Source organism: Lissotriton vulgaris, chromosome 10 (genome assembly GCF_964263255.1).
Source record: "Lissotriton vulgaris chromosome 10, aLisVul1.2, whole genome shotgun sequence".
Taxonomy (NCBI): Eukaryota; Metazoa; Chordata; class Amphibia; order Caudata; family Salamandridae; genus Lissotriton; species Lissotriton vulgaris.
The window spans coordinates 154,353,159-154,363,838 of record NC_141698.1 but is presented as its reverse complement, the minus strand read 5'-3'; positions in this window follow the sequence as shown (position 1 = coordinate 154,363,838).

Genomic DNA, 10,680 nt, shown 5'->3' with positions numbered 1-10,680 from the left:
TGTCCAGATATAGGTTTAGATGTAGGTATACTATATCTAAGCAAGGGGTGATTACACGACCTTGCCCCAGCTGAGTGATCAGCCAGTTGTGTCAGTTTGGATAGCCAGCCAGGGGTGGCAAAAGGTATGCTGCAGCCCCTGGTAGGCCTTGGATACACCTATGCCCTGGGCACCTATAGTGCACTGTACAGGGGCTGATAAGGTGCCTCCCGCTTTAGCAAGGGCCCCAGGTGCTCTCATCACCCTGTGCAAATGCTGCATCCCCTAGCCGCTTGGAATCACCATTTTGGTCCGATAGCTTCCCTGAGACTACCACACTATTCTATGATGGTGTCCTTCCGCAGCACCACGTGACAGGTTGCTCTTACCCCTTACAAATGAGGGTTTTCACTCTGCTATAGATCACCCCCACATTAGTCTGAACACCGCACATGAGGTGTTACTATTTACTTGTAATGGACCGACCCCATCACGCATATCCCTTACATTCTAATAGCGTCATGGAGACTATCACCCCACTCCAAGATGGCGCCCAAACCCAGAATCACGTGACCGCTCGGTTGCGTTAACAAATTGGTCCGCCCACCTCCCGACATTGCACCGGTAGTAGGATCTGGGACACCGGCAGTCACGACGAGGGCATTCGTCAACTCGGTAAGCCTTCTCTGTTACACCCCAAATCCTTAGCTTCGCTCCTAACAAGATGAGCAAGAACTCAACTCCCTAACTTTATCATTACAGCGGATCATTCACGGCAGTGACCGCAACGCGGCGACGGCCATCGAGCCTTCCCCGCCCAACTTTCTCCCCACTCGGAGCAATAATTATTTAACAGGTATGTTTTAGACATCAACTTTCACCACACCAAAGCGCGCTTTATCTCTAGCTAACGCGCCTCATTATATTCTGTAGATCGGATTTACGCCGCCCACGGGTCCTGCACACGGCATAAAACGAAGCCGGGCAAGTCTTGAATTGAAGCAACCAACGGGCAACCAACCACTTAGCCGAAGGTACGCCGCGTTTTCGCCTGCAATTTGATAAAACACAACAGAGGCAGAATTATTTGTTGACCGTGTCAATTCCTTTACTACAGGAATTCGAACTCATCAACATGCATCACCCCTAAAGCCCTTGCGACGGCATCAGCTTCGCAACCCGATACCTCCACTAAGAGGTATGCTTTGCGCCACGCTCAGGCTGTAATTTTTCCCCCCTGCCCCGTCCACACAGAACATGCCGATTTGTTACCTTGATAGATTTATGTGCACTTTGCTAACCTCAACACTATGCCACAGAGGTTCGAGCAAATTGTGTAGTCACTTTTCTGCACGGACTCCCAGACCAGCCACCGTAAGCATGAGCTGTTCACTGCGATTCTGAGGAGATTGTTTGTATTAAATGTAAAACTTGACTTAATGTACTATCACTTTCACCAGCACTTTTCACACACTGCGATTCCGATTAGTGCAAGTGTCAAAAAGGGTATGAACTGACCTCTCTCCTGGATCTTTTAAATTGACAATCTCCCATTTTCTCTGTTCCTCATTGTTCTCCCAACAGGCGGTCATAATCCAGGCAAAACTTTTATTTAAGTCCTGAAGATGATCCCCTTTATTAATTGAGCGAGGGATCGAAACGTCGACACCTATGAGTGGCCATACATGAAAATAATTTGTATTTGAAGTTTTATGTACTACTACGATATAGGTATACTATATCTAAGCAAGGGGTGATTACACGACCTTGCCCCAGCTGAGTGATCAGCCAGTTGTGTCAGTTTGGATAGCCAGCCAGGGGTGGCAAAAGATATGCTGCAGCCCCTGGTAGGCCTTGGATACACCTATGCCCTGGGCACCTATAGTGCACTGTACAGGGGCTGATAAGGTGAACCAATGTCCAATTGGGTATGTACCTAAAGTACATGGATGTGAATTTAGAGAGAGAACAGCAGGCTGTGGGTCTGATTAGCAGGCCCACAGCCACATTATGTCGAAAACCAGTGAAGCAAAAGCAAAAATCTGGGGTGACCATAGGAAAGCAGACCCTACTCTCCTACAAACCCCCCCCCCCCCCCCAAAAAAAAAACAGGGACATTAACTTAACCTTGACCAGATAAGTCTTCATGTTCCAAGTGGAAATACCTGGAGAGAACATCTGCATTGCCATGGTCAGTCCCTGGTCTGTGTTCCACTATAAAGTCCATCCCCTGTAGGGAAATGAACCACCTGAGCAGTTTGGGATTCTCACCCTTCATCTGATTTAGCCACAAGAGGGGCTTATGGTCTGTCTGAATTAGGAAGTGAGTGCCAAACAAGTATGGTCTCAACTTCTTCAGGGCCCAAACCACAGCAAAGGCCTCCCTCTCAATGGCTGATCAACGTTTCTCTCTAGGGGTCAGCCTTCTGCTAATGAAAGCAATGGGCTGGTCTTGACCATCTACATTAAGTTGTGAAAGCACAGCTCCCACCCCTAACTCAGAAGCATCTGTTGAACAATGAACTGTTTGGAGTAGTCAGGACTCTTCAGCATAGGTGCAGAGCACATGGCCTTCTTCAGGTCATCAAATGCCTTTTGACAGCTAACTGTCCACTGAACCTTTTTTGGCTGCTTCTTGGGTGTCGGGTCATTCAATGGTGTCACAATGGACCCATAGTTCTTCACAAATTTCCTGTAATACCCAGTCAGGCCCAAGAAGGCTCTGACTTGTGTCTGGGTAGTTGGAGGAGCCCAGTCCTGTATGGTCTGGATCTTGCTCTCCAAGGGTTGAACCTGACCCCTACCTACTAGGTGGCCCAGGTACACAACTTTGCTCTGCCCTATCTGGCACTCGGTAGCCTTGATAGGCAGGCCTGCCTTTTGCAGGACCTCCAGAACTTTCTTCAGGTGGATCAGGTGATCCTCCCAGGTGGAGCTGAAGACAGCAACATCATCTAGATATGCTGTACAAAAGTCATCCAACCCAGCAAGGACTTGATTCACCAACCTTTGGAAAGTGGCAGGTGCATTCTTCAAACCAAAGGGCATTACCACAAATTGATAATGTCCACTGGGGGTTGAGAATGCTGTTTTGGATTTAGACTCCTCAGCTAACCTGATTTGCCAATAGCCAGCTGTCAAGTCAAATGTGCTCAGAAATTTGGCAGAAGCCAATTTATCTATGAGCTCATCTGCCCTTGGAATAGGATGAGCATCTGTCCTAGTGACAGCATTGAGACCTCTATAGTCCACACAAAATCACATTTCTCTCTTTCCATATTTGGTATGAGGTTTTGGCACAAGGACTACTGGGCTGGCCCAGGGGCTCTCTGATGGCTCAATTACTCCAAGTTCAAGCATTTTCTGCACCTCAGCCTTTATACAATCCCTGACATGGTCAGGTTGCCTGTAGATTTTATTCTTCACAGGCAGACTGTCACCAGTGTCCACCTCATGGGTGCACCAGTTAGTTTGACTGGGTGTGAGAGAAAACATATGTCTATGAGCCTGCAACACTTGTCTGCAGTCCCATTGCTGCTGGTCAGTGAGGCTGCCTGCCAAGGCTACTCCATCCACTGAACCATCATCAGGGTTTTGGGATAACAGGTCTGGGAGAGGGGCACTTTCTTCCTCCTGGTTCCTATCTATAGCCATGAGTAAACCCATGTCTTCCCTGTCCACAAATGCTTTCAATCTGTTTACATGGAGCACCCTGTGGGGGCTCCTAGGGGTACCAAGGTCCACCAAGTAGGAGACCTCTCCCTTTTTCTCCAGTTTGGTGTGGGGTCCAGACCATGTGTCTTGGAGAGCTGCTGGGGCCACTGGCTCCAACACCCACACCTTCTGCCCTGGCTGGTACTCAGTCAGAACAGCCTTTTGGTCATGCCAAGCTTTCTGTAATTCTTGGCTGGCCTCCAGGTTTTTGGTTGCCTTCTCCATGTATTCAGCCATCCTGGAGCGGAGACCAAGTACATAGTCCACAACATCAAGTTTAGGCTTTTTGAGAGGTAACTCCCATCCTTCCTTCACAAGACACAATGTACCCCTTACAGGGTGGCCAAACAAAAGTTCAAAAGGGCTGTAGCCAACCCCCTTCTGTGGGACATCTCTGTAAGCAAAGAGTAGGCAGGGTAAAAGGATGTCCCATCTTTGCCTTAACTTTTCAGGTAACCCTTTTATCATTCCCTTTAGGGTCTTGTTGAACCTTTCAACAAGCCCATTGCACTGTGGATGGTAGGGTGTGGTAAACTTATAGTTCACTCCACACTCTTTCCACATTGCTTTCAAATATCCAGACATGAAGTTAATACCTCTGTCTGAAAGTACCTCCTTTGGAAAGCCCACTCTGGAGAATACTGCCAGTAGGGCCCTTGCCACAACAGGTGCTGTTGTGGTCCTCAGGGGAATTGCCTCTGGGTACCTGGTGGCATGATCCACTCCCACCAGGATAAACCTGTGCCCAGATGCTGTTTGGGGATCCATTGGTCCAACAATGTCTATCCCAACTCTTTCAAAGGGTACCCCCACCACAGGTAGTGGTATCAGGGGGGCCTTTGTGGTGCCACCTGATTTGCCACTGGCTTGGCAGGTGACACAGGAGCGACAAAACTCCTGGTGTTTCTGACATGTGAGGCCAGTGAAAGTGAGGGACAAGTCTTTCCCAAGTCTTGTTCTGGCCTAAGTGTCCTGCTAGGGGAATTTCATGGGCCAAGGTGAGAAGGAAGCCCCTAAATTTCAGAGGTATAACCAACCTCCTGGTAGCACCAGGTTTGGGGTCTCTAGCCTCTGAATAAAGGAGCCCATCATTCCAATACACTCTATGGGTACCTTGAGCATTCCCAGCAGCCTCAGCAGCAGCCTGCTGTCTGAGGGGTTCAAGAGAAGGGCAAGTTAACTGAGCCTGCCCCAGATCTGCCCTTGAGGGTCCCCCTGCCCCCAGAAACTCAACCTGATCAGGTTCAAGCTCTTCTGGGACAGTCTCCTCTTGGATCACAGAATCAGCCTCCTGTGAGGACTGATCCTCAATATGGGACAAGTGAGAAGGCACTGCCTTTACCCTCTTGCTCTTCCTCTTGTGTTGCGGTTGGTCTATAGTTTCAAGATCCACCACAGGTCCAGGTAGGCACTTCTTGGCCTGGGACCTGTTTACAGCAAGGACCTTGGCCTGGGACCTGTTTACAGCAAGGACATGTGCTGAAATACCTAGCTTCTCTGCATGAGTCCTGTACTCCACTTCTGACCATAAAGAATTCTCTAGATCATTGCCCAAAAGACAGTCAACTGGGAGGTCTGCACTCACAACAACTTTCTTGAGGCCATTTACCCCTCCCCAGGAGAAGTTAACAACAGCCACACTATGTGTAGTAGTGGCATTGCTAGCGTTGGTCACTAGGTAATTCTCACCTAGTACAATTTTTCCAGGGTCCACAAAGTTAGGTGTCACCATAGTGACACTGGCACATGTGTCCCTGTAGTCCCGAGCCAGTTTCTCATTTATCAAAGGCGTCTGTCTATACTTGCCCAAAGTATTGGGACTCATAGTAGTGGGCATTGCTGCTATGTCCACATCATAGAGCAGTACTGCCTGAGTAGGGATTCCGACTGGGCCAGACTCCATCTCAGTACCCAGGGTCAACCCTACTAAACCCTTTGGTTGTGTACCACCACTGCTGACTGTACTAGGGGGTGCAGGTGCCTTTGGGGCTGCAGTGGTAGGGACTGGATTTTTCTTGGTGCATTCACTACCCCAGTGTGAAACTGATTTACAGGTATTGCACCAAGGATTCTTTGGGCCATCATTCTTCTTCTTCTTGTTTCCATTCTGGGAACCACCCTCCTTATTAGAATTATTTTGGGGGCCTGAAGAAGACTTCTGGTCTTTTTCTTTCTTATCTCCACCCTTCTGGTCTGCCTTTTTCTGATCACCACCTTGGTTCTGGTTGTTCTGCTTAACCCTGGTTCTGACCCATTTGTTTGCCTTCTTTCCTAATTCTTGGGGAGAGGTCAGATCTGAGTCAATCAGGTGTTGATGCAACAGCTGGTTCTGGCAATTATTAAGGATCTGTTCTCTCATTATAAGATTGTATAATCCTGTATAGTCTGAAACTTTACTTCCCAGCAGCCAACCTTCCAAAGCCTTAGGGGCACAATCAACAAAGTCAGTCCAGTCCTGAGTCTGAGCTTTCTGGGTATCTCTGAACAACAACCTGTATTGCTCAGTGGTTAGGCCAAACCCATCAATAAGAACACTCTTCAGGACAGTGTAGTTTTTAGCATCCTCAGGTCTAACAGTGAGGAGCTTATCTCTCCCTTTCTCAGAAAAGGAGAGCCATAAGATTGCAGCCCACTGGTCTTGAGAAACCTGCTGTACCATGCAGGCTCTCTCAAGAGTAGCTATCCACTTGTGGATGTCGTCCCCATCTCTGTAGGGGGGTACAATCTTGCTCAGGTTTCTATGATCATAGGACCTGTCTTTATCTCTAGGGATAATGTTGCTGCCACCAGTGGAATCTAATCAACTTAATTTTTCCTCCCTTGCTAAAGCAAGTTTAGCTTGGGCCAGGGCTACCTCTTCCTTCTCTATCTGGAGTTGGACAGCTCTCATCCTAGCTTCATGTTCTCTTCTCTGGGGGGGGGAGTAATTCCCCTTTGAGATCCCCTAGAGGCATTAGAATGATTAGAGTCCCTGGAGGGAGATCTAATCCTTCTATTGCCATAGTTAAGTCTACTGTTGGGCCTGGAAAGGTGGACACCCTCTCCATTCCCATGTAGGCTTAAGATGGCCTGGTTCAGTACTCTGACTTGAACCTGGTCATCCCCCCCTTGGTCATCTGACTCATCTCCATCCTCATCCATGTCTACCTCTTCAGGATCAACTTCTGGGACATCAATGTTATCAGGGGGTTTCCCTCTCCTACCTTACTTGGAGGACCTGAAGCAGATTCCTTCTCTAGGTCAGCTTTCTCTAGGATTGCTATAAGGATAGGGATGGTGGAGTTGTGACCCCTTTTCAGCCCCCTTGAAGTGCATAGGGCACTCAAGTCCTTGTGGCTGAGTTTTTCATAACTGGATGGTGCCTTTGGCTGGTCACCCACAGGTAGAGATCTTGATGCTTCACCTGTGCCAGGCATGACTAATGAGGTGTAAGTGGTACACTTACCTACACTATTTGTTTTCCTACTAGAACCTTGCTAGTGAGTTGTAGTCAGGGTGTGCTACTCCCTTTAGTCTACAACTACTAAGTTCAGTAGAACTTAAGTATGCTAAGCTTTTGTTTTATATGTACCTATAGTACTTAATGTGATCTTTCAAATGATATAAAGATTGCAATGGTAGAACAACAGCAAGCTCAAATCCCAACCGTTGCACACCAATGTGAGAAGTTGGCCTGATGTATGATGTCCACTATTCTGTGGGTACCCTGTACCAGCCCAAAAAATCCCTTATGGTGGTGGTTGTAAAGTCAACCTTATAGACAAGCTATCCTAGGGGTAGCATGGACTAAGCAGTCTTAGGCTAAACTCAAGAGGGCATGTAAAGCCAGCTGTTTTACCATATGCAATCCTGTAATATCAAATGAAAGGACACCACACAAGTTATATATTATAACAAATATATGTATTTATTACTAGAATAATCCTCTGTACTCTTTATGAGTGCAGAGGCACAAGCGTTTAAACAAAAGCACAGTTAAACATTAAAAAGTTGCACAATTTTGGATAGGCCCGGTGGCCACTCAAACCATATACTAAAATAGTGGTATAAGTACCACCTCTCGAACAATGGTAAGGCCTAGGGCATTGTGAATCGCTGGGACTACTCAGGACTAGCAGTGGTGAAGTCGGGAGAGGCCCGCGGGACACGGGTGCAGTGCCTAAAGCACACGCATGCACCAATGCTGAGTCAATGGCGCGTAAAAGTTAAAGAGTTACTGTTTTGGAAGTCTTTCGACTGGAATATAATTACCACACTTTAGACTAGGACACTAGAGGTGTAAACAACTACAGGAGCACCATCCAGTGTTAGATCGTTACCTAACCCACAGGAAGCGGGTGCATAGGTGCCAAAGTGTGTTGGGTTTCGTCGTGTAGATCTATGGAGCCTGGAGATGAAGATGCTGCAGGCGGCCAGGAGGGAAGAGTCCGGTTGGATCCAAGGGTGGATCGAAGATGTAGAGTACCTGAAAGCAGAGGGGACAGAGTCTGGGTCACTAGCCAGTGACCAGGATGGAACCAGGAAGGAACCAGGCAATGTCGGGCGCAATCAGGTGGTTGTTGTGAAGCTTGTCTCCACTGCCAAGTGGACTCTGGCACATCGACGATGACCAGAAGTGGAGCACGAGCTGTCAAACAAAGGCTCTCACTGTCGGCGGTGTCGGCTTCTGGATCAGAGGTAACAAGCCTTGGCAAGACCAACCCATGCAGGATTTGAAGATCACTTCTTACTCGGACCAGCAAGGTCAGAGCGGTGGCTCCTTTTCAGGGGAGTGAGGGCAAGTCTAGAGCAACCAGACTAGCAGTGTAAATTTCAAGGTTCGTCGGTTCTGGGGCCACTAGCCAACGGGCAAGCGACCGGACCAACGCATCAAGCAGGAAAATGCAAAAGGGCCCCACGCAGCACTCTATGAGTGTGGAGGGGAGATCTTCGGTGCACAAGCTGCTCTGGGCTGGGGCTTCTCAAACCCCAATGCACAGCTTCAAGGGTGCCTCGGGAGCTGCACGGTCAGCACTTCGCAGTCTTTCCAAGATGGCTGGCTCCACGCTTGACGTCGCCTCCACGGGTCTCCGATTCGCTGGGACTGTGGATCGGAAGGTTAGAAGTCAGGGAAGCTGGGTCTTGTTGATCTCTGTTGCTCGAGTTTTGGCGGGAACTGCAACAAAGCAAACCGTTGGGCGCTGGATGGTGCCTGTTTGCACAGGGTGGTCACTCCTTGACCACAAGGGAGATTCTTCAATCTTCCACGTCGAGTGGGATGTCGAAGGGTCCAGAGTTCTGTATCAAAGTTTTGTTCAGGATAATCTAATGCTCCTGGGCACAACTCCTACCTTTATTCCAATTCAAGGGGCTGGATTACCTGCTAGGTCCCTCCTATGGGTGGAACCCAGGAAGGGGGTGGTTACACCCCTTTCCCTTTGTCCAGTTTCGTGCCAGAGCTGGGACTGGAGTGTCCCAGCACCGGTTTGAACTGGACTATGCATGGGAAGCCTTGTGCTCCCCAGGCAGTGTCTAGTTTCATTCAACCCTCCCTGCTACAATCCACTATCTCCTGTCTGTGGTGGTGTAACACCTCCCTGTGACAGGATATCTATTGTCCAGACCTCCCCTGCCGGAGTTTCGGTCAGCAGCAGGAGGCCAGACTCGTGTCTGTGGCAGCAGCGTCCATTTTGTGATGCTGGGGCTTTGGTTAGATTTAACCGCGTTTAGTTAAAGTAACATGTCTTCTCCCTCTAGAAGGGTGGAATGCTACCCCCATCGCCAGGACTGGCGAGGGGGTAGTATTCCAAAGCGTATGACACCTTACATGACATGTTTTGATAAAGCCAAACCAGAGTTAGCAAATAACCGCGAGGATTATAATGAACTTAAGAGTATATGGTATGGCAATATCCTGGAACAGCTAAGGGAATTGGTCCCGACAGCTCGAGACAGGCTCAGCTCAGGCTAGAGCACCATCTCACATAAAACCAAGCACTCTGCCTCCAAGATTGTTAAGGCCTGCCATAGGAGTGACTTATAAATATATATGTGTCCAGATATAGGTTTAGATATAGGTATACTATATCTAAGCAAGGGGTGATTACACGACCTTGCCCCAGCTGAATGATCAGCCAGTTGTGTCAGTTTGGATAGCCAGCCAGGGGTGGCAAAAGGTATGCTGCAGACCCTGGTAGGCCTTGGATACACCTCTGCCCTGGGCACCTATAGTGCACTGTACAGGGGCTGATAAGGTGAACCAATGTCCAATTGGGTATGTATCTAAAGTACATGGATGTGAACTTAGAGAGAGAACAGCCGGCTGTGGGTCTGATTAGCAGGCCCACAGCCACATTATGTCGAAAACCAGTGAAGCAAAAGCAAAAATCTGGGGTGACCATAGGAAAGCAGACCTACTCTCCTACATCTGTGATCATTGAGAAAGAGTCTCTTTCCAACAGATCACATACCTGTAGAGTTGCAAATTAATCTAAAATCCTTAAACCTCAGCCATACCTGGGCACCAGATGGTCCATGTGGTTAAATAAGTCATTTATTAGCTACCACTTTGGCCTTCTCCCTGGTCACTCTCACATGCCCTGGCTTCGGAACAAAGAACTATGCATATGCAGACTGTGTCATGCAGCTGAGGAGAATCTCGCCCATCTGTCCGGGCCTCATGGAGGAATGGAGGAACTTCAGAGAGCGCTACGGTAACAACAATGCATTCATTCCTGCAGAGAGGAAGTCATTGCATGTTTTAAATCGATGGACACAATCCTGAAGTGTCTCTTTTCAAAATGTTTAATTCTCGCAGCACAAAAAACGAAAAGAGTGTGAACTTTCTAAATGATACAGCAATACCGCATGTATACATCCTTTCTTGTTCTAATGGTTTTATGTTTATTCACTGAGCAAGCTATATATGTGATATTAATTTAAGGTATATTATGGCTTTTAATAATAACTTGTATAATAGATATATACTTACCTTATATCATCATGCAC